General features: G+C 30.5%; 1 protein-coding gene across 1 annotated transcript in view; it reads right to left on the minus strand.

The window, feature by feature from the left end:
• Positions 1-23,570, minus strand: part of LOC147069593 (alpha-tocopherol transfer protein-like) — a 44,776-nt gene extending 21,206 nt beyond the window's left edge. The window contains exon 1 of the mRNA XM_085950170.1: positions 23,397-23,570. The gene's annotated coding sequence lies outside the window, so the exon portion shown is untranslated. The remainder of the gene's footprint in view (positions 1-23,396) is intronic.
• Positions 23,571-24,126: the final 556 nt, after the last annotated feature.

The following is a 24,126-nucleotide window of genomic DNA, read 5'->3' on the forward strand; positions in this document are numbered from 1 at the left end:
ACAATATTATTTACTCCATTAAACTTGTGTATTTCCAAGATTGAGCGTATTCAATATTTACAATGAATATATTAAATAGTATAAATTATACTAGCTTTATTTTTGACCGATTTTATTAATGTTATTTGTAAATATAAAAATTTTATATTAACAGTAGAAAAAAATGTCAATCCCGGGATTGTCAAATTGTAATCCCGGGATCAGAATTTTGGATCGGGATTGGATTCCCTAGTCGTGAGACCCAATCATTTCCATTAGGACAGCGATTCAATATTCTACTTATATAAATATGAAACAATGATATATTATTAGATCTAAAAGTATATGAGACAAAGAGAGACATAGATTACTCGATCGTAAGAAAAAGATATTATGAAAGTAATGAGTTAAATTAAAATAGTTGGTATTTTGACTTGTGGGCTGTAAGAAAAACTCGTAGTGTTGATATGCCTTTCTAATAATTTTAGAGATTTTATAGAAAAGCAAATAATGATGATGAATTATTAATAACCTAAGTCATGTTGCCATAATATGCATTTCCCTTTCATCTACTCTAATATTGTCATTTTTGTACAGAATTTATTGGCATCCTAAAGGAAATGTTAATGGAATTGGAGGAGTTTGAAAATGTGTCGGGTGCTATAATTGGATGCCTGTGAGTACCGCTTTGCTGACCTTTGGCATATGATAATGCAATTACCATAAATATTGTAGTAATCATCACAAAAATATAATGTACTGCTTTTGCGCAATATGATTTTGCCTACCTGTTTATATAATATTACGAAAATACCAATAACATGATTAAATCTATTTTCATAGTGAATTGTATTTCTTTTTCAAAGTATTGCAATGTTCATTATCTCTAATTTTCTTAGCGTAAGGTCTCAGTAGCAGCTTTTATACAAACAACATTCACCTAAACTCACTTTCACGTAAATGGGATATATTAATATTTTAAACGATTTGGTTTGACACCGTTATTGCCATCCTAGTTGCATCCATTCAATTCAATTTAAATTTTAATTTATTTTACATATTGTGGACATTCCAAATTATAAGTTTAAGACGTTCACAACATGACATTTAGAAATAAAGAAATATTATTAAAACAGTATTATGTAATACTGTAATTATGCAATATTAAGTTATTCTACAGTATAAATGTGTAAAGTATATAGGTACAAGAAAGTACACCGGATAAGTTAAGCAGACCCTATTTTAAGAATTTATAAAATAACATCCACCTATACTCATTCTCACGTAGATGGAATATATCAACATCCGAAGCAATTTGGTTGAACAGAGTTATTGCCCTCCCAATTGGCATCACCAATGGCAGGTTTGTTCTGCTCCTCGGGAGAATAAACAACTGATGCTCTCAATTTCTAAGATAGTTATCAGGGACACACAAGTCAATATTACCAAGAATGGCAGAGTTCTCATTCACACCACGTATTAGTCGAAAAAAATACGTGGCCAAATATTGATTACCAACAGCAGGTTAGTTCTACACATTAAACAAACAACTGATGTTCCGAATTTCTAAGATAGTCTATAGATAGACACACATGTCAAAAATACAAGAATAGTAGAGTTTTCATTTATACCGTGTAAAATATACTCCTTTACTTGAGGTTGCATGGATACTATCCGTGGCTTTATCCAACTGACTTTCTCTTAGGCATGCTTACATACTGCAGTCTGCAATTTAGAAGAAATTTTTATTTAACTACGTATTTTTTTTCGACTTATACGAGGTATAAATGAGAACTCTCCCATTCTGGGTAGTGTTGACCTGTGTGTCCCAGATGACTATCTTAGAAATAGAGACCATCAGTTATTTATTCTCCCAAGGTGCAGAACCAACCTGCCACTGCTAATGCCAATTGGGAGGGCGATAACTATGTTCAATGAAATTGCTTCGGGCGTTGATATATTCCACCTACGTGAGAATGAATTTAGGTGGACGCTGTTTTATAAATTCTTAAAATAGGGTCTGCTTAACTCATCCGGTGTAGTTCCTTGTACCTCTAATCTAATTTATCTACTGATCTATCTCTTTTTTATGTAATACTGTTATATTTATATAACTTTGTTTCTAAATGTCATGTTGTGAACTTCTTAAACTTATAATTTGTAATGTCTACAATATATTAAAAAAAAAAAAAAATTGAATTGAATACGTGGCCACATTTATATAGATTTCTTCTAGCGTTTTGAGTGTATTATTATCTCTATAAATAGAATAGTTTATTCGAGTCTACGTCAATGCATGTTTAAATATCCTGGACATACTTAATAATAATTATACTTTATATAATTTTATTTTAAATGTGACCCCCTGGACACCGGGTACTATGGTGTCTTGTAGAATGTAGTTACGCTACTGTTTTCTATTTATTAAAAATATTCGTAATTTTTTTCGGTATTAATAAAAAAAATTACGACTTATAATATCAAAACATATTATTAATATATATATTTGAATCCTTATCTATGTGCAATAAACGAATTTTAAAAATATTACCTATTACGGAATTATTATACTATTATAATAAAAATAATAAATGATTAAATAGTTATGATATTAATAAGGAATTCGCAAGTTGTGAAATGATAAAAATCAAATGAATAACAATATTGTATTGTGAATAGGTACTTTGAATTACACATAATTTTAATTTAAAAAATATACTTACCTAAATTCTAAGGTTATACCTAATTTTTTTTATTACCTATTATTTTGTTTTATGGCACCATACCGGAAATTAACAAGGTTTCAATAATTTGGTATTTAGATTACAAAATGAAGTCCTTTATAAAAAAAATAAGGGATTCAAAATTGCCAATTTAAAAGCAGAAGTAAGCTATAAACAAAATTTTAATGAAAATAAAAACGAAAACAACCTATTTTTAGAAATAATTAAAAAGAAATACAGAAAGGATGGTAAAATAAATGCATGTTTATTATTTATTTGTTTAGACTGCGTCATAATATACCTAACAGAATATACAAATATGACTGAAATTTAAAAAAAAATATTTAATTACCGATGGCAACAAACATTATAATTATAAAAGCACAGATATTCTTATAGAATTGACAATTAAATAATTAAAAATGTAACCTATTCAAAAAGTTATGATTATCATTAGGAAAGAATTCAAGGAAGGCAAAGCAGAGGAAGAGCGTCTGCGCGCTGGAGCGACCAAGTGAAAGAGCTGACTGGGGGCACCATCCATTCTTCCCTGAGAGAAGCGGAAGATCGAGAAGGATGGAAAGTCTTGGTCGCTTAAAGGATGGCGAAATTCAAATGTGGTCACGATCCTCAGCCATGAGTGCACGACCCAGAAGAGATGAGAAGGAAATAATCTTGTTTTGCGCCCTGGTTGATTGTCATTTGAGGCTAGCATTTCATTCTGTCATTATAATATAACATAGTATAGGTATACATCTGTGATATTATAATATAACATAGTATAACAATTTGTGTATTTTTTATTTATTCACAAAATCGCGTGGCCCTAATAGGTTCAATGAAACTTAATATTATGTAGAGCAACATAGTGAAAACTATTCTTCACAAGACATACTAAGCAAGTCTTTTAGAAAGTTGAATGAACTCTGTCCAAAAAGTGGTACATTCTTACTTACGGTACTGTATGTAAATTATTACTTGTAGTGATTTTTTTCGAATCATAAGCTGAGATGATGAGAAGGTAATAGATATAACTGCACATAATATTAAGTGCGCATTTGTTATAATGACTAATTTAAATAAATTAACGTTAAATATAAGTAAGCAGTTAAAAACAATTTATAATATTATTGTAATACGCCTTCGTATATTTAAAATATATATTATTTACTTTTACTTTATTTTTATTATTGACTTTATATTTTGACTTTTATCTATTAACAATAGTATTTTTAGGTTATAATTTTTTGTGATATTTTCATTGGAGACAAAGTATCTAAAAAGATGACATCGGTATATCTACAGGATATACCAATCCATATTACAGTATCTGAATAAAAATGGGTTTTTTCTCTATAAGAGGTTATAGAAAGCTAATAAAACACATTTGTTGCAATATATTATGTAAAGTAATAATATATACCAAAATGTATTTTATTGTTTCCTTTTATTTTAATAATTCGATTGACGCATACAAAATAATGCAGTTTTGAAATTGACCCTTATTACAATGCTGATAAAGATAATTTTCCATTGATATCATCATTAATTATCAGTTTATTACGAAAGAATAAAATATTGTAATGATTTTAGCAGACAAAAATTGTGTGACAAAAAACACTTACAAAGTCCTACTATAGTCAGGACGTAAAACTGTAAACTTCGATAGTTCGATAGTAGAGCTAGTTATTGCATATACGTCGAATATAATATGGTAAACTATTTTTTATGCTTTGAAATGAAAACTCGCCATCTGAATGAGAAGGTTGGCGCTATAATCAACTCAATGCCAAGTATCTGGGACAAAACTCACTTAAAACCAAATGCCGCCTATTTGACGTTTGCATTCTGACGTATGAAAGCTCAGAGCAATCGTATACTAAGCTTCGAGAATAAATATTTGTTTTGGTATACATTTAAAATAAGAGAGCGGAATAAACAGTATCTCAATACTCAGAGTGATACAGAGAGTGACGTTGTATCTGGCTCGGCCACGTGCTGCGGACACCTGAAGAAAATTACAACCTAGCTTGCCTATTCTTTAAGCCAACCGGATTCTGGTGTCCTGATAGGCTGAGAAATACTATTTATAAAGAGTTTGGGGTATCCTGGAATGACGCAAGAAGACTGAAAAGTAACAAAAGTATCTTTGGAGGTGCCGTTTGGTGTCGACATGCTCCAACTGATGTATAGATATGGCGATTTATTAATTTTGATATAACTAGAATCTAAATAATATGAGCTACTATTATATTATATAGCTGATGTTACTGCAAAATTTTATTCCAGGTAGCAATTTTATTAATAAGAATATGTAGGAAACGCTTAATATGAATTATAGGGACCAAAATTACACAAATTATGCATAATAATTGACGGTTATTCAAATGAATCGGCGTGATAATAATTAAATGTGCTCAACTATTTTTTACACGCATGCCACTTATATCGCTTGAGTATTCAGCCCCGCAATTATAATCAACGATGATACAACTGTACTTGGTTCAATTTTTTTAATATCTCTTTTTTAGGCCAATAAAAACTGGTTGGTCGATACACTTTGACGGACACCTAGTTATATTATTTCATTACAGATACAGTTTTTAGCATAGCATTTCTTTAACGTAACTGTGTATCAATGTTTATTAGTTATTTTACACATATTATCCATGTATTCATTTTAAATTAAAAAGTGCTGTGTTAATAATAATTCGGCGTATATTTAGAGATTTTTTTACAATGTTTGATCCTAAGAAGATAATAAATGGACGTCCACACAATGAAAGTTCTGTCAACAGATGATTTTAATAAACCATTTATTTTATTCATTGAATAATTCATAAGATTTTGATAATGTAACATTTCTTATATTGAATATACCCACTAGAAAAAATCATATAGTAAGTCCTCGACTTACGGGAATTCGTACTTTTTTGCGATTTTTTAAAATATGCTTTTTTTGCTGCAGTTTGTTTATCTGTGCTTGTGCTTACATAGAAGATTATGTTATATGCATATAGATCATGTTAAAAAAATAGTAGTAAATAATGTAATCTACGATAATTACCAAGAAAAGAGGAATATTAATAGAAGAAATGGAGATTGGTTAAATGGAAGGAAGACATGCTTTTTCTTATTGGGCCATCCCCTAGCGGAGGTCGGCCACCATCAAAGCAATCTTATCTTTGTCGCCTGCTACCCGGAACAGTTCAATGGAGCTGCACTCGTACCAATCACGGAGGTTCTTAAGCCATGAAATGCGGCGCCGTCCTCTGATATGCTTCCCATTGATCTTTTCTGAATGACAAGTTGGGGAATGCCGTACTTTTGTCTTCTTATAATGTGGCCGAGGTACTGTAGTTTCCTGGTTTTGATACTACGTAGAACTTCTCGGTCCTTCCCCATTCGATTGAGAACTTCAACATTTGTCACCCGGTCAGTCCAAGGAATTTTGAGGATGCATCTATACAGCCACATCTCGAAAGCTTCAAGTCTCCGTGACATCTCTTGGTTTAGCGTCCATACTTCCATACCATAGAAAAGAATAGATAGGCAGAAAAAGGAAGATATGCAGCAAAAATAAATTCCAATACGACTTATACTGCTTATACTCATACAGAAAAAGGCTAAAGTCGTTTTGAAGACAAAAAGAGTAGAAATTATGATAGTGTTGATACTAATACATTCACTGCAAGCCATGGAGGGTTTCAAAAATTTAAAAGCCGTAATAAACTACACAACATCAAAGTAACAGGTGGGGCTGCCGAGGTATGCAGATACAGAGGAAGCTATGAATTTTATCAAGCGTCTAAGCAGAAATCATAACAATTAAGATTACCTGCCACAACAAATTTTTAATGTGGACGAAACTGGGCTTATTGGAAAAAAAACACCTAATCAGTCATATAATAATATCCCTGCCAGAAAAATCTATGCCAGGTTTTAAGGTGTCTGAAGATAGGCTAACCCTTTTACTTGGTGGAGATGCTGCTGGGGATTGCACAATTTTAACCATTTCATCAATTAATAATGTTTTCTTAAATGATTGTATGTAGGTTCATTTTATTTTCACTTATCCTTTGAAACTTACTCATATTATTTTAAAAAATTGCATGTTTTTAGGTTTTATTCGACTTACGCGATTTTTCGATTTACACGAATATCTTCGGAATGAATTAATCACGTAAGTCGAGGACTTACTGTATTTGAAAAAAATTATAACAATGCATGAATAAATCGTCAAAGGCATATCGTTGTTATTTTTATTGAAGAAAAAATTAATGTGGTTGTATTTATTCAAAAAATAGTCAAAGTAACTAAAATTATCAATATAAAATTATGTTTTTTAAATAATACGTTCAACGGGACTCAAACCTGTAGACACTGAATTCACGCCACTGCAATTGGCTTATCCATTTTAGCGGTATTTGAAAAGCATACCAGACCATTTTACTGGGTTTTGAATTTTACCCTAATTTTTGATCATACGTATTGACAGTTTTTGACGTTTTTTAAAGCTCAATCTTCGGCCATCATAAAAATATATATATAAAAATAAATATTCAAAAACCGTTTTTGAGAGATTTGAAACTAAGCGATTCAATTATTAATTATCACATCAAAAATAATATCGCGTCGTCATCAGCGAGAAAACGAAAAAAAACATACACACCTCCTCCGTATACCTTTTTTTAATCAAAATGCTGTATATTTATTTTGTATTATAATCGTGATATAAACAGCTAATGTAATTAAATCCGTATAATTTATTCAATATCTAGATGTAATTATATTAGCTGTAGATATAACGATTATACCTCTCAAAAATACTACAGTCGTAAGTATGTGTATAAAAAAAAATACTCTGTTTTTATTCATTACCTATTTAATATTATATTTTTTGTAACAATACTTATAGCGCTACTAATCACTAGGTATCTATTTACATAAATACGAATTCTTTACACGGACTTATTGCTAATCATAATATTATGTTTTCTCATAGTGCTGAACAATCATACTCAAAATCAATTGCCCAATTCAGGTCGATGGATTGTAGGGTATTAAAAATGCAATCACGAATCATTATGTATATTGTACAAGGATATGAAAATCATAAGCCGAATCTCGATTGGACGACTTCACAATGCGTACACAAGAAAACGTGCAGCGCATAAATTACAATGAGTCGTATAGGCGGGTATCTTGCAAATTCCATAAGGTGTGCGGATAGGAGAAGAAAGTACCAGACTTCGATGGGCTAACGGTATTAGCGTCGATGTTCTAGACCAGAAGTCGGCAACCAGAGGCTCATGGGTCACAAACGGCCAACAATAATATTAAATTATTTAAAAAAAAAATCTATATCATTTTATATGTTGCAAATCTGTATCTGCAGGCGGCTCTTGTAGTCCAGTGACCATATTGGATAAATGCACTGATATAGTGATGCCCAAAGAACAATAAATAACCACATATTAAAAGAATGGAAAGAGGTTTTTATCTGTCAGATAATAATGATTTGATGAGCATTTAGCATTGGGAGCTCTTGTAGTCTAGTGCATACGTTGCTTGCCTTTCACCCAGGTGCTACGGACTCAATTTCTGATAAAGAATTTATATTTAGATGTGGTAATATATTTAAATGATTTTCTCAAAATCTGAGTATTTGTGATTGTTTAACTTATATTAATTCACTACTGTTTCGCTACACTACTGCCATTGGGCTTTACGCCACGTTGTAGTGGTAAAAAGAAAGGTATATTTTTCAACATCATACAAAACTTTTAAATTATCCGAAATTATAATAAAAATGCTTTATTTTGAAATGTAATGAAGAATCAAAAATAACTAGAAACTCGATTTTCAACAAGATTTATTGATTTTTATAAAACAGCAGCAAAAAACGAATATTTTTTTAAATAAAATGATCTGTTGCGCTAGTACAAGTAAGTGAGTAACTACTGCAACAGTATCAAGTGGACACGAGTCCTGCACTTATATCCGTAAGGTTGCTGCCAAAAGTTGGTAAGTCAATAATTTAAGTACCTACCTATTTACAGTTAAACGGATTATGTGTCTATAATATAAATATGTATGCTAGAAGAAAAAATCAAGGTCGTCCGATATGTAGAACATGTACATAAAGTATAAAGATATTAGCATTATGCATGATTTTAGAGGGCATTTCAGACTTTCAAATGGCAATAATTACTCCATAACATGATTTCGATACTTAATAACTTATATTATAATAATATTATGAAAAGCTTATTTATAGTATAATATGAAGAAAACTACCTTTGTATTCCATTTATTTTATTTAATCCCAGAACTTATTTCATTTAAATGTTTGATTTTTCTTCATTACTGCACTAGCAATAGTGATTTCAAAAGTAATATTTTTAAAATTGCCATAAATAACGATAAAAATAAATTCAAAGTCAGTTTACATTTTATAACTTTGCACTCTTTTGCATTTTTTACTACATTAATACATACTGACACATACAATTAGATCAAATTTAACGATATTCACTTGTATTACTAATACGCAGTAATAATTAAAATAAATAGATAATATTATATTATATTGTAATTTATATTTATATATTTTTCTATCAGTAAAGGAGTCCGACAAGGTGATACAATCTCACCTAAACTATTTACTGCTATCTTTGAAGACTTATTCAGCAACTTGACTGGAATGACAAAGGGATCTCCATAAATGTAGTATACCTGAGTCATTTGCGCTTGCCGATGACGTAGTAATTTTTTCGCAAGACTCAGAAGACCTCCAAAGCAGAATGCAGGAACTCACTGGAGTAAGCAACAAAGTAGGTAGGTTTGAAAATAAATGTAACAAAGACGAAAGTCATGTTCAACTGCTTTGCGGGCCAAAGAGAGATCCTCATCAATGGCACTCAGCTTGAACAGGTGAAAAACTACATCTATCTGGGACAAGAAGTGTCTATAGATGGATGTATATTTGATGAAATTGTTCGTAGAGTAAAGCTAGGCTGGAGTGCTTTTGGCCGCCTGAATAACATCTTCAAAAGTGACCTTCCACGTTGCCTAAAGCGCAAAGTGTTCAACCAGTGTGTGCTTCCCGTAATCACATATGCGTGTGAAACATGGACCATAAGTAAAAGAGAGATCCAGAAACTTAGAGTAGCACAACATGATTTGGAGAGGTGCATGCTGGGCATAACGCGAAAGGACAAAAAGAGGAATGAGTGGATTAAGAAGCATACAAGGGTTTGCGATATAATAGAGTTCATTAAAAGCCTCAAATGGAGATAGGCTGGACACAAATCTCGAAGAAAAGATAATCGTTGGACAAATTTAGTCATCCAAGAGGTACAAAACGTCCACAAGGTAGACCTAGGGGCCGCTGAATCGATGAAATGATAAAGTTCTGTGGAAGTACGTCGCAGTGCAACGCACAGGACCGAGAGAAGTAGAAGCAAATTGAAGAGGCCTTCATCCAGCAGTGGATAGATTCAGGCTGATGATGATTATAAAACAAATATTTTTTAAATATATTACATCATTTATGAAGCATTATATCTAGCTAACTCAACTTTTTAAAATATTAATTAGGAACCTTGTTCTTTTATTTGTACATTTTAGTACAGATGTTTACCTAAATTATGATAATAGATATTATTATACTTACTATGACTTGCCTAATTCCCACTTTGTGATTGGTGGTTGTATTAACAGATTTTTTAAAACTATAAATGGAAGTTAGCAACTCGCATAACCTCTGAAGTCCTTAATACGTTGAGCGACTGGCTAGCAATATTTTTTTTATTTATGCTTTGGATAAAAGAGCCAATTCATGGTAAGTATTCTGGCGTGGAATGACGAATACCTACTAATACGAGGGTGGGTCAATAAGTCCTTAGAAAAGCCGACAAGTGGCGCGACTAGTACTGTAAGCGGTTTGTTTTCATGCAGCGGCACTACCGATTCAGTATGCTGCGAAGTTTCAATCAGATTGGTCGGGTTGTTGTGTGTTTTTCGTACATTTTAAAAAAAAAATTTCTTGTGGAAAATGGAAAAATGGAAAATGGAGAAAATTGAGTTTAAAGCTGTTATTAAACATTTTAATATAAAAGGGTTAACAGCAAAGGAAATAAAAAATGAGTTGGATTTAGTTCACGGCATATCTGCTCCTTTACTCGCAACTATTTATAACTGGTTAAATGAATTTAAACGTGGTCGTACATCAACAAAGGATGAACCACGCTCAGGACGTCTTGTAGAGGTGACTACACCAGAAATGATCAATAAAATAGACGATATGGTGTTAAGTGACCGAAGATTAAAGTTGAGTGAGATATTTGAGGTTACAGGGATCTCAAAAGGTAGCGTCATTTCTATTTTACATGACAAATTGGGCATGAAAAATATTTCTGCAAGATGGGTGCCGCGTTTGCTCACAGTCGACAATAAACGCAATAGGGTGGTGACCTCTAAAGCCCTGTTGTCACTCATGCAACGCAATCCGGATGAATTTTTTCGTCGCTTTGTGACTGTAGATGAAACATGGATACACCACTATACTTCCGAGACGAAAGAACAGTCAAAGCACAAACCATGTCCAAAGAAGGCGAAAACCGTAAAATCAGCTGGTAAGGTTATGGCTACTGTATTTTGGGATGCACGTGAAATTATTTTCGTTGACTATTTGGAAAAAGGAAAAACAATAACAGGGGATTATTATGCATCTTTATTGGACCAGCTAAAAAACGAAATTGAAGAAAAATGGCCTCATTAAAACAGGAAAAAAATCCTCTTTCATCAGGACAATGCCCGTGTTCACACATGTTTACGATCAATGGCTAAAATTGAAGAATTGAAGTTCGAATTGGTCGACCACCCACCGTATTCGCCAGATTTAGCCCCCAGTGACTTTTTCCTTTTCCCAAACTTAAAAAAATGGCTAAGTGGACAAGGTTTTTTTGCAAATGAAGAAGTCATCGATCGGACAAATGCTTATTTTGAGGACCTTCCGAAAACTTATTTTTCTGACGGTTTAAAAAAAATTGAGAAACGTCTAACCAAGTGTATTGAGCTCCAAGGAGATTATGTTGAGAAATTAAAAAAAAATACAAAAATAAAAACTGTTTTAATGCTTTTTTCTAAGGAATTATTGACCCACCCTCGTATTAACAATTATCTGTACATTTTTTTGCATTCTGTTATGTGAAAATCCAGTATATTTTAATCAGTTATTTGATATGCAGGTGTTCTGGTTTAATGTATTACGAATTAAAATAATAATTATCATTAAAAATTGTTTGATAAAAAAGATTGGTATGTAAATACTTACATAATATATTATTATATTATCATAGATAATACTTTATGCAATAATTATTTTTCTTGGTCCATTTTTATTTTTTTTCCGTATTGCTCTGGATCTTAACCTTGGATATTAATAATTTAAAAAAATCCATTTCCTGTGAAGTCTAGTAATTTTTATTATCCGTGTTCTACAAATATGGAGGTGCTTTAATTCTTTAAAATGGATCAAAAAACAACGAATTAATTTTATATTCCTAATGGTGCATTTACAATCCAGTACGCGTGTTGCCAAACTCTACTTGGCAATTTTCTTGCCTACGTTGATGTAGGTTTTAGCGACAATATTCTAATAGTACCAATACAGACTTTAGCTTCGAAAATATATCGTAAATACCTACAAAAATACGAATCATAATAAATCCTCCTTATCACCGCGTTTTTTACGGTTCGTTGCAGAAACCATTCGCAAAAGACAGTGTATTGAAAAGCATGGTCCACACAAGAGGGGAGGCTGACAGGACTCCACCCTGGGGGCCTGGCGTGGAGGGTCGACTAGTTATGAGATAAACACACACCACAATTTTGTTCTCTTATTAAATAAAAGTTGCTTGTAGTGCTATTTCACTTAATAAATAAATATAAACATTGTAAATTATGCAATTTGGTACGGTATGATGATTGATATAAATAAATAATAATTCACGTGATTATATAGGTACTATTATAATTATTTGTAATATTTCCTGAATAATAAAAATATCCTATGTTTCTAGGTTACTGCAAGAGGGAGTCGCAAATAGTGGTTCATAATATGATGCCGACTACCGACAACTCAATTATTCAAAGCGATTTATTTAAAAATGTAGAAAATCGCAAAATACACTGAATACCATTGAATTTGGGGAACACTACTGTAAAACATCACACTGCCCTTAATCTTAGTGATAGATAGGGAGGCCTGCCAAACATCCTAGCCTGGGGGGCATTTCAAGATGAGGGGCGCATGTATTGAAGTGTACCATATGATATGGATAAAAACGCAGCTCTGAGCGTGTATTTTTTAAAGGAATGTATTTAGCAGGGACGTTGCTCAAGGTAAATAAGGGTGACAGTATACTGTCATTTGTACGACCAGATATTTCAGATTGGATATTTAATTTTTCCTAAACGTAACCCATCGTCCGCATTGATCTTGACATTATGAATAAATAATAACAAGATAAAAAATAACTTTTTATATACCACGTTTTTAAATTTTCTGTTAAATCATATAAACATGACAATTCCATGTATTAATAAAAAAAAATGTATTTGACAGAAATACTGAATAAATATAGAATACTGAAATGTCATTTTGACATTTCATATTGATTTCCATAGTAACGTACGTATATATTAATAATTTAGTTGCTAGGACCCCCTTAGCAACCAACAATTATAACTTTCCATACAAAACAGAATTAACTGAAAATGAATTCAATTCTGCTTATAAACGGCTAAAAGTATTAAAATAATGCATTGTCGTCGTGTTCTGCTATATTCTAAAAGTTTAAAATGTCTAGCTAGTCGGGAAGCTAGTTAAAAATCTTCAATCGTCCAATACAAATCTTGGACAAACAAAAAAAAATATACTGGACACACAAGAAGAAATCTGTACCGGACAAACAAGAATACGAGCTAATAAAAACGTGGTAATAAACAAGCATGAAGCAAAGAAAGAGAAAAAAACGCGATGATAATCCAAAAATCTCTCACATAACAAGCAACCGTGAATGTCTTAAATATTAAAAAAATATACATGTTCAAACATTCTAACCAAGCAGCGGCCTAATAAGATTCGTCAAAATTGTAATTATATTATATAATGTCAAAAACGCCACGTGGCTAAATATTATTATCTTACTACTCAATTTTTGTTCGCGACCCATAGTTTCAGAACCCTTGATATAAACCACTCACAACAAGTGGCAACACGATTCAATTGATGGGATCTCAATAGTTGTCTGTAATATTGCAATGAATGATTGATGATTGATGATTGCGCAAGATGGTCGACGTGAATAATATATTAGTCAGTGAAATTGCTCACGTAATTTAGCCATTTTGTATTCCCATTAAAACACCGGTTTTTTGTAAATTAACATTGACATAGAATGGTCACCTTACCTTCTTCCGTATCTACCACTCAAGCAGACTACGTTTAGTTTTGGAATTCACGATAAAGAATAAATACAATTTATTTAAAATATGCCGAATAATATTTTTCCGTCGCAAAGAGCTTTTAAGCTTCCTGTTGGTCTATTCTTGTCAGTTATCACTTATCATATTTCAGATATTATTTGTGTGGTGTTTGATGTGTGGGTTATGGTGTTGAGGATGATGATGATGATGAAGAAGTCGAAGATGTATGCAGGAGCGAGTTTTATTGGGCGTAACGGTTGGTACAATAGTATGTTACAGCAGTTATGTTACAATACTAAACTTATAATAGGTACGGATCCGAGGTCTGCATCTCAGTAAAATCAGATGTTGGGCGAAGCGATATAGAGACTGCGATGGTAACAGACTGGAAACGTATATTCGAGTGACATTTTGATAAATCAGTATTCGTAATTTATACAGTTGAAAGTAATACTTAAACATTATATTCCAGTACATAATTATATTTAACGAGTCAGCGGTTTAAATACGAGTAGCTGTGAATTTATTTATTATTACAGTCATAATATAATATGATACTATGGGAATAGATATTAGACTAATTTTCCATTGCGATACCGTATTTAATATTGCCAATCAATCTGCTGACACAGGTAAACAGTTTTTTTACCGGTATATGAGTTGCTGGGAATTTATTATTACGGTCGAATAATTTGATACACTAAAAATAGATATAATGATCAATAATATACTGACAGCTACATTTGTATTCTTCAAAATTATCACTGAGGGTATTCTTTACACCAAACGGTTATCGGCGGCTATCTCTAATTCGTAATACGGCAAAAATTTAGATTGGTAGACATGTCGGTCAAATTAGGATCATCATAATCGGAAAAAAATATATCAGAAGTGTTTTAAAATTATGTCTCCGCCAATGATGACGTGTAATTTTTTACACGTACAAGTGTTTGCCTTAGATGTATTATTTTCTATAATAATATCTAAGAAGAGTATAATAGGTACTACTAACAAAGAATTTTGTATTTATTTTTTACTTCAACGACCCGATTTATTTTTTATATTGCATGGACGTGTAAGTTTTTTCTCTTTTAATACATCTTATTCCTGTCTCGTTCTCTTATACACATTTACATAATACATTTTCTTTCATGTGTTTCATATTATTATAGACTGATAGATAAGTTAATACAACCTTTATTATTATATAATAATCAATATGGATGCAGCACACAGGTTTACAAAACTTTGAGCCAGCAAGTTTAAGCGCAGGTAAGCTTTTTTGCAATCAAACTATATTACTCAATATTTATAGTACAGGTATCGCAGTTTTTTTATGAAAATAACTTCAGGTAGATTCTTGCACATAATTATACATTTTTTACAATGCTAAACTGAACTTGTTCATCTCGAATAGAGTATCATGAAGATTTTTTTTCAAGCGTTAAAATTAAAAATATTGAATAATTTGTTTGACCTTCACTTACCTAAGTTGATTAATTATTTTTTTTAATATTGATTTCTGTACATAAGATTTAAGTTACATGATTTTGAAAAACAACAGAAACATTATTAGAAAAAAAATTAAAAAGAATATATTATGAGCCGACCGGGATTCGATTCACATCATTCATTTTCCGGGTAATTGCCCTTAACCATTAAGGCCATGCATTAGTTGAGGCACGGTCTAAAAAGATCGTTGCTAGGCGATGTGCGGATTGCGGGTCGCGGGTGCAAAAGACGCCTGTCAAACGAAATATTATTTCTCATATAAATCCAACATACGTCCATTTTATGTTCTGTTTATTATTCTATTAGTAACAATAATAATATATTCATTGACATGTTTTCTTTTTAAAGTAAATGGGTAACGTTTTTAGTCATCTTTACACGATTTTAGAATTAATTGGCCCGTCGCCATCACGCAGCAAAGTGACGTATGTCTGACTCGACGTTCTCTCAATGAATGCGAAGCGAGTACAAAATTTCGTCGCGCGTACAGTTGAAAATTATTTGGCGTTTCACTGATGCGTCACCTTAACAATTCCGTCAATGACACAAGTAAATTATTTTATATCCTCGTGTTGTAAATTCCATCATTAGGCAAATTATAAAATTGGCATAAATAAAAATAATAGACCTGCTCAAGGTGGAAGATTGGATAGGTGGCGCAGAAGATCACGTCAGCTGGAGAATGAAATTAAGATCGTCATTAAAATAAGATTATTAATATTAAAACTTACTTAAACTGTCGCTACAGCCCATTCAAGCGCATTGTTGACCGTACAACCAGTCTGTAGGGATCTCTATTATGAGCTCTATCTTCAGTCGTTCACACTAAGCCTCTCTCCATATCTTTTGTCGTCGTCCTCCTATCTCCTCTAGGGGCGTACCAGATACCGAGTGCCTATGGGCAAGTCGTTTACCTTTGGACAAAGTCGCTAACTATTGCAATACGAAACCTAAAAATCCCCTAAAAATATTTTCGCATCCTATATATTATATTACTCATAAAGTACATATGCGTTGTGTTTTTGATTCAGCGTAATATATTTTTCAACAAAAAGTATTTTTTTACACTCTTTTTGAAAAAAAAATATTATACTGAATAGCATGTTATAAATAATGATATTTGTAATTGAAACACTGCTCTTTTTGTTTAGAATGTTCTTATTGGCTATTTATCTCAAGATTACATGGATTGTGTTATGTAATTAATTATTTTGGAACGCTACTTGTCTTGTAACTGTGGACAAATTTACCTGTGTGAATAAAAGTAATTTACAATTGTTATTTAGAAGAAGTAAATGGGGACTAAAAAGAGTGTTACTATTGACGACATTAAAAAAGTCTCTAATGAGGTAATTCGAAGAAACACACTAGCTACTAAGATTTATTTATAATCTTGTGATATGAATATGTCTAGATCCACCACATCTAACATCCGAGTCTTGTGCAGAAAGAAGTGATCACCGAATCATTTTCATGGAAAGCCGCCACTGGGTGCAATAAACATCTACCTTAGTTATATAGGAAAACAACTCAAAATATCCTTTACAAAGATTTTAAAGCTTCGATTTTTGAAGTATATCTGTTTATTTTTTATTTATTTCATATGAACTTAGCACGGTAAAATTTTACAGTTTAACAAATAATCAACCCAAATATTCCCGTTTATAATTGAATATTAATAAGTATTCACAGAAAGGGTTATTCGATTTTATGAGCCGTTGATGATTTTTTTTTATTGAATTATAAAGAAAACATATTTCTACATCGAAATTGAGTGAGGAAAACTTAATTGATATTTGAAATTTAAAGCTGTTTCTCTATATAAATATGGTATCGAATTATTATACAATACGATAGTCATAAAAACATAAGTTTTTTTAAAAAATATTATCATAATCATTATCAATATAGAGGTAAATAACCATAACTCGTCTAATGTAATAAGTAGATTTGCTAAAATTTAAATGTTTCTCTATCATTAATATTTGTAAATACGTGTTTTGATATAGTATAATATTATCGTAAACCTGATTTTGTGTACTTACAATATTTTTTACCAATAAAAAAAGTTTATATTATCCCAAATCGAATAGACGGACTAGCATCATTTAAATTAACACTTCTTACGTCATTTTTTGATATTTCATTTTCAATTAGGATTTAAGGTTACAAATAAACGTGATATCTAAGGAACTATTTTGAAAATTAATGTTTCAATGCTTCCGTATAAAAGAATTTCTTATAGTGGTTTCGACTCATTTGATGTGTACAAACAGCCCCATTACCTGGAATTAATTCCTCTTAAAAGGAAATTGCATGAATGCATAGTGCTAGTATCCAGTAAAACATACCAAAAATCATTCCTTGTACATGCTGTGTTTTGAAAAACTCTTTTTATATTTAGCTTTATCTAAAATACACATTTTTTTGTAATAAATTATCAAACTTACAAAACAAATGTTATTTTATAACTTTTATTTGAAATATTGTTCAATATTTTCAGGCGATAATGAGATATAACTGAAAAACTTAAAATATTCCACCATTTTCCAAGATGGCTGCAGTAATCTGTAGCTGTAGCGATCATGTTACGCTTCATTAAATTAGTGACACATTTTAATAAGACATGTAGGTTTTTTTATTGAAACAAAACATTAGCAATAATAATAATTGTCAGCATTTCCTCAATCATAACTAGATCAGTGGTGTTTGTTTTTATTGAGAATTACGATAATAATTATATATGTACTGCATTTTTTAAATATAATTAAGAAGAACAATCTACGAACTAGCACTCCGTAGAGACGTAGGTACTGCTATTGGCACGAGTTCTTCTCTCGAGATAGTACATCCGTTATTGAATCAAATCTCTCATTCTTATAGCATATCGATCTTACGTAAGTACCTCGAGATTATAATCTCACATCATTATCGTTATTATTATAGTCAGGGTATTATTGTATCAACCAATCCCACATTTCAATAACCAAGCAACAACGACTCTTCATCTACCTCTAATATCATCATGTATAATATAACATGTATAATATAACATGTATAAGTATTGATTTTTGGTGTGATATTACATGGACACTAACACTATACATACTGTGCAAAGTCTTTACATGAACTATTTTTAGGTAGGTTATTTTGACCCAATATTAATTATGACTGGAGCATATTATCGTCGCCCCAAAAGCAAAAAGGCACATGTGTAATTTTGACGGTTTTGAATTATGAATGCAGTTTTCTTCGTAATTTTTCTCTACATAACGGCATTTGTGAAGCAAAACCCATGAATTCACAATTGAGAAAAGAAAATCAAGGTTACTTGTGTATTTGTAAACTGATCTTCATTTAATGTATAGGAAAAAGGTAACATGTACACGATTTTAGAAACTATGTGCAATGTTTACAAAAATAATATAGGAAAAAGGTAACAAGTGTAATTATTTAAAAGTGAGTAAGGGCCTTTGTATAAAAAAAATATTTTCGTTGCAGAAAAAGGGCACTTTGTGAAAAAATTAAAAACATGTTGGCAGCGGACAAAGAGACCCAAAAAAATATTTTGGAAGATCACAATAAGCGTAATGTGGATGATCGAAAATCAAAAGATGAAGATTAAGCTATTCATAAATGCAGATAGGAAAAAGGTAACATGTGACTTAAAACCTCTTAAAAATCAAAAATTGACAAATTATAAAATAATAAAAAATGCATTTTAATCTAATTAGGTCACATGTGTACCAAATTTTTTTCAAAATATTAAGTAATAACTTTTCCACAATTTTTTTTTACTCCAAAAATACTTAAAATGCGTTTTTCTCAAAACTCAATTTATGCACATGTGCCCTTTGTCTTTTGGGGCGACGTTATGTTACTAAGTATTATTATAATATGTTATATCATATACCTAATGAGTCTTAATGAATTATTATGCTTTAAAATCTCAGTTTGAGTTGTATCTAGACTAAACGTGCATGCAATAATAACTATTAAGCTCCGGGCTACTTGATCAACAGTAAAAATACATTTTCAAAAAATTAGAAATGTATGTAGACAAGTCGGCAAATAATGCATTTTATTGCATTATGGTAATCCGAAACCCCGTGCAGCAAAAACAACCCTGGTAAAATAAAAGCAGCTTGACGGTTATGTTGCCTAATGCACATACACCCGCAATTCCATTATAATATGATTATTTGTTTTTTTTACATCTATAAAATATCAATTCCCACAAAAATAAAATGTTTCGAAATTCAAATATTCCTACCGTGTAGTGTTACACTCTGAGATGCATTGATATTATATTGGTGGATTATTTGTTTTTTTACAACGTTTTTATTAGCTTGTATTCCAGTGGTTGTTTGTCCAGTATAAATATTGCAATCGATTTTTAACTAACTTCCCGACTAGCTAGACATTTGAAACTTTTAGAATATATCAGAACACAATGCATTCTTTTAATATATACTTTTAGCCATCTTTGAGCAGAATTGAATTCATTTTCAGCTAATTCTGTTTTGTATGGAAAGCTATTTCAAAAAATTTCGTAAAAAATAAAAGACTATTATTGGTTGCTAAGGGGGTGGTCCCAGCAACTAAATTATTAATATATACGTGCGTTACCGTGGAAATCAAAATGACATTTCAGTATTCTATATTTGTTTGTTTTTTATTTACTTCATATTATCAAGTACAAATTTGAGCATATTGAGCATAATAATTCAACAGAAAATTTAAAAAACGTTGTATATAAAAAGTTCTTTTTCTTTTGTAATTATTTAGATATAATATGAATCATTCCCGCAAAAATAAAATGTTTTGAAATGTCAATTATGTTCAACCTATCATCGAGTAATATTTTTCATCGCAGTCAGCATATTTTTAGGAAATGATCGCAAAAGGTCACGAATAAAATAGTGGCAAATGTGTAATTAACTATGAAGTAATAAAAAATCGGACTTATACTAGTGTTCAGTATTGAAATAATTGATTGCATATCATGGGTGAACATATTTCTATTAAATAAAATCATAATTTTATATTATAATAATTACAAGATAAAAAGAGTAGTAATATAGTAGTAATATAAAGTAGCAATAATTAAACTAAGTAGTTTTCAACTATTGTCATGTACAACATGTCGATACATAATCGATTGATAGACAGAACTATTTTTAATGATTATTTATTGTAAGCATTTGTTTTATACATTCTATTATCTTTTGAGGATGTATATATTAAAATGATATTAATTTAGTATTTAATAGTTTAATGTAATATTAGGACAAATAGAGTGTGCGAAGTACGACTAGTTAACTGTCAAGTTAATTTCAAACTACTTGATTAAAAGGTTTGATATCGACTGTATAATATGATGTTCGAGTGACGATTACTTAATTTTTGTCTGAGCTCGTTAGTTATACTTTATGTTGATATATGTTACTAATAGTGCTTGGTATATAATATTATCTTTCTCTTACTAATTTTCGTATTTTACGCCAGTATCCAATAAAGTCTATTCCTCAATATTCTGTAGCTCTAAATAGCAATATATTAGGAAGTTATCCTGTTATGCAAGGTGTAGAATTACTTTGATCATATTGCACATATTAGGCTACGTAAGTGGTATTTTATTCATTATACGGAAAATAATAAAATGGTTTTATAACTATTAACAACATTATAACGTGTATATTATATTTAATATATTGTGAATTTAAAAACAAGACCGTCACAATTAAAAGTTGTAACATTATTATTCTGCAAATTTCAATATTAATATTATTAAAAAAAAAAAAAATTAGATTATAGCTATTTCGGCTATAAATCTTTATGGCACGGAAACATATTGTGCGTTCTGATAAACCGGTATTTAAAATCTTAGATTACATTATGGTATTACATAATTAAAATGTATTAATTACCTTGAGTAGAGAGAAAATATATTGTTTCTTTCTATAGTCATAATATGTCGTTACTATATTTTATTATTGCACTCACTCTATGATTTAGGTCCTTAATTCAAGATATCAAACACTGATATTTATTATGTTACACGTATTTTTGCATATTTTCAATAATTACAAATACGGTATTTATAATAATATGCCAGGACAAATGGATTATTTTTCATATTTTTAATTAGGTATGGTATATTAACTGAAAAGACTGTGAACTATTTATAAACATTGTGTAGTAAAATATTTTTTTGCCATTTATTATTCTAGTATATTGCTATTCTATATTTTAAATATTAATTCAAATTTATTATCATATTATTGGCAATTTCTATTATTTTTATCAATTTAAATTCATTCTTTGCTGGTTTATTATACGCAAGATTTACTAAAACACTCTATGGGGAAAAATGCCGTACATAATAATATAATGGAGTATTAACGACAATTACATATTAAATCATTCCTCATAATAAGAGCACCACATAAGAAATAACATCATAACTAATTAACTATGGATGAAATTATAATACGTGGTGGCATGAGGTGCTAATTTTACTAAAAACTGCTACCTACTGTTTAAAATACACAATATTAATTATACTACAAAGTAAATAATAAACTTTTTTTATTCAACGCACAACGTTCAATAGACAAGATTTGAAATTTTAACATTCTATAATACAATGATCATAAATAATTTATAAAAGCACATTGGCGCGAATCCAGCGGTTACAGGTTCAAGTCTCGTCGGGTGTCGTTATTTTTTTCTAGTAAGTACATGCATGGGATGTTTTTGTACATTTTGTGTGTACAAAGGAAATAGTTCTCCTGTAATAATGGAAGTAAATCAAAGCCCGAAATACCTTCTGTCATTATTCCGAACAATGAAAAATAATAAATTAACACCAATTTTAATAAGGTATTGGAAATTAATTTTAGATTTAAAATTATCTTAGATTTCTACAGGTTATATTTTTTTGTCTTCACAATGATAATATAATAAATGGCTATTCACGTTGCCTTAAAATTAAAAAAAAATATATATATATATATATATTATTACAACGTTTTTCTTAGGTCGTATTCTTATTTGTCCGGTGGTTGTTTGTCCGGTACAAATCTCGCAATCGATTTTTAACTAACTTTCTGACTAGTTAGACATTTGAAACTTTTAAAATATATCAGAACACGATGCCAATGCATTTTTTTAATACTTTTAGTCATCTTTAATTAGAATTGAATTCATTTTTAGTTAATTCTGTTTTGTATGAAAAGTTATTGCGATACCATTATTGGTTGCTAGAGGGTCCTAGCAACTAAATTATTAAATAATATGTACGTTATGTACGTGCGTTAGTATGGAAATCAATATGAAATGACATTTCATTATTCAGTATTTCTATCAAGTACAATTTTTTTTTGATCGTTTAAGCTAGTCAAGTCAAGTTTATATGATTCAACAGAAAATTTAAAAACGTTGTATATAAAAAGTTGTTTTTTCTTTTAGTATATTTAGTTATATAGTTAGTTTAGTTATATAGGTAGTTATATAGTTAGTTATTTTATCTTGTAATTATTTTATAACTCATTTTCTACCACTTTAATAAAAACACATTTTGTGAGAAAGACTAGCAATTATTTTTTTTGGAAAAACTGTTCGAACAACTTGAATATTGAATAAGCTCGAACATTGTAATTTTTTTAAAACTTAAATTCTCACCTTTCAAGTATTTTTTTAAATATTCCGTTGTGATTACACGGTATTAAACAATATACACTTGATTGAATAACTTCACTGCAATATATTTTTTAGTTAAAATACTTTTCAAAATCCAATCTTGATTCCTATTACACTTGCACCACTTGTTACACTCGCAATAGATTTTTTAAGACTGGCAATACACAACTCACTTACATACCTAGTTCCGTCTCCAGCAGTCTCTCTTAACCTTTTAAGCCGCGACCCAGATTAGGATAACAATTTTGGTTTCGCATCCCACAAAAATAATACTTAAATATCACATACAATTAAATTAATGAATTGTATATTTTTATAACAAACTAATTATACGTACATAATTTGAAAATACCTCATGCATTAACAGACAAGAAAAAAAATACGACACCTGACAGGACTTGAAATTGTATCTTCTGGATTTGCGCCAGTATGCTTTTCCAATTAAGCTACGGGCATCTTACTAAATTACGACGATTTAAAGTAGTAGTTGTTACATGAAATGCTAATAGAATAGCTATAATGTTGGCTGTCGGTTTTAGTATATTAAATTATTAAGGTAGGTAATTAATTCCTTAATTACCAACCAACATCGCAGATCACTCTATTATTTAGTTCTTATAACGTACTTAGACTTGCTAATAATTTAATAAACTATTTCTTTCATTAAACGGATTAGACACAAGATTTGAGATTAGAATTTATAAAACTTATA

The sequence above is a fragment of the Rhyacophila brunnea genome, unplaced genomic scaffold (assembly GCF_057557595.1).
Source record: "Rhyacophila brunnea isolate RB1 unplaced genomic scaffold, BYU_Rbru_1.0 scaffold_23, whole genome shotgun sequence".
Taxonomy (NCBI): domain Eukaryota; kingdom Metazoa; phylum Arthropoda; class Insecta; order Trichoptera; family Rhyacophilidae; genus Rhyacophila; species Rhyacophila brunnea.